This window comes from Scomber japonicus, chromosome 20, assembly GCF_027409825.1.
Source record: "Scomber japonicus isolate fScoJap1 chromosome 20, fScoJap1.pri, whole genome shotgun sequence".
Taxonomy (NCBI): domain Eukaryota; kingdom Metazoa; phylum Chordata; class Actinopteri; order Scombriformes; family Scombridae; genus Scomber; species Scomber japonicus.
Window position 1 is genome coordinate 1,827,165 of NC_070597.1, and position 2,500 is coordinate 1,829,664.

Below are 2,500 nucleotides of genomic sequence, written 5' to 3' on the forward strand. Positions count from 1 at the left end.
GCACACACACACACACAAACACACACACTCACATGCACACACACACACACACACACACAGGGAGAGTCAGGACCTCCCAGATCACACATGCTGGGGAACTAGAGTGTGTGTGTGTGTGTGTGTGTTCTTGTTTTTCTATCGTTATGAGGACCGACACTTTGAGTGAGGACGTTTTACTACAGGAGGATATTTTTAGATATTTTTCAAGACTTTCTTGCACAGGAAATTTAAGTTATTTATTTGACTAACTATTTGGATCATCTGGAAGCTTTTTGTAAAGTTATCTTTTATTTGATCTCATAGTTATAAAAGTAATATAATTGTGAGGACATTTGAGTTTTCTTAAACGTTGGGGAGTGAAATGAACGTCCTCACAAGTAGAGATGTCTAAATGTTTGTGTGCTGACTGAAGCAGCTTCACACACACACACCCACACCCACACACACACAGACACACACACACACACACACACACACACACACACACACACACACACACACACACACACACACACACACACACACCTCTCCACATGCTCCGATTGGTATTATTTTTTCCCCTGACATTCCTACTCTCTCTGAGCAATTTGTGGTCGGGGGGCCACTTTTTTCCAGGCTTTAAAAATCACAGACAGAGAGCTAGATAGATGGTTACACACACACACACACTCACACACACACACACACACAGAGACACACACAGAGACACACACACACACACTCTCTGGCAGCGCTGCGATCGGAGAGCACCCGTGTGGTTTTGTGGTCGGTGTCCATTAACCGCGGCGGCGAGCTCTTCACAGAAATCTGCAGACGGTTTCCTTTCATAGCTCGGTTCTGGTGGAGCACACACACACACACACACACACACACACACACACACACACACACACACACACACACACACACTTTCATAGCTCGGTTCTGGTGGAGCACACACACACACACACACAGACACACACACACACACACACTTTCATAGCTCGGTTCTGGTGGAGCACACACACACACACACACACACACACACACACACACACACAGACACACACACACACACACACTTTCATAGCTCGGTTCTGGTGGAGCAGTGACAGCAGCAGCAGCTTCTGGACTTCTTTAAACGCTAGTAAAACAAGTCGTTTAACAGCTAATACTCCAGCAGTTACACTTTACTGCATCAATAAACCTCTCACACTGGATTACACACTCATTTGTTCTCACACACTTTGGATTCTTTTTGTAGTTTTTCCCCAGAGAGAGAAGAAAAGAGAAGAAAAAAAGAAAAGAAAAAGGGAGGATGTTAAATTAAAAAGTGAAATGAAAGCGTTGTTGATGAGCAGACAGACGGAGCTGAACTCTGACTCACGGCTCCACATGTTTAAAAAAAAAAAAAATCCCATTTAAGGAGTTTTTCCCACATCTATTAGATAATTCATTCTCGAGTGTTTCACGGCTGAATTAGCGCGACATGTTTCCATAAACTAGTTACCAGACTTTTTCCATTTTTTTACCCCAGGTTTCTGCAGAGAGTCAGCGTGTGAAAGCAAACAGCAGCCTGACTGACAGTCTGAGGACTCGACGGCGCCCTCTAGAGCACGACACGCTGCTGCTTAAAGACCAGATCACATTTAACTCTGAGGGAATCATCTGAGTGTGATCTCTGAGCTTTATCAGATACCTGCAGTACTCAGGTCAGCCAGCAGGGGAGCTTCTACTTCTACGCTGTCAATCAGTGAAACTCAATTTAGAAGCCTGAATATTTTTACCTTTCTGCAGTATTTTAGTATTTGTTTGCAGTATTTTTGTCTTCCTTTGCAGTACTTTTGAAGTTTTTGCAGTCATTTTTATCTTTTTTTGCAGTATGTTTGTCCCTTTTGCATTATCTTCATCTTTTTTGTCATTTTCTTTGAGGTATTTTTGTCTTTTTTTGCAGTATTTTTGTCTTTTTTGCAGTATTTTCGTCTTTTTTTGCAGTATTTTTGTCTTTTTTTGCAGTATTTTTGTCTTTTTTGCAGTATTTTTGTCTTTTTTGCAGTTTTTTTGTCTTTTTTGCAGTTTTTACGTCTTTTTTTGCAGTATTTTTGTCTTTTTTGCAGTATTTTTGTCTTTTTTGCAGTATTTTTGTCTTTTTTTGCAGTATTTTTGTCTTTTTTGCAGTATTTGTCTTTTTTGCAGTATTTTGGTCATTTTCTTTGAGGTATTTTTGGTTTTTTTTGCAGTAATTTTGTCCTTTTTGCAGTTTTCTTTGTAATTTTTGCAGTAATTTTATTTTTTATTGAAGTATGTTTGTCCCTTTTGCATTATCTTCATCTTTTTTGCAATATTTTTTATCTTTCTTTGAGCTATTTTTGTCCTTTTTGTAGTATTTTCAACTTGTTTTGCAGTATTTTTGTCCCTTTTGCAGTAATTTATCTTTTTTGCAGTATTTTTTATCTTTCTTTGAGGTATTTTTGTCTTTTTTTTGCAGTATTTTGTCCGTTTTGCAGTATTTTTGTCCGTT

General features: G+C 39.2%; 1 protein-coding gene across 1 annotated transcript in view; it reads right to left on the bottom strand.

Annotated features, from left to right (window-relative positions):
- Positions 1-2,500, bottom strand: part of ankfn1 (ankyrin repeat and fibronectin type III domain containing 1) — a 48,507-nt gene that overhangs the window by 7,816 nt on the left and 38,191 nt on the right. The window lies entirely within an intron of this gene.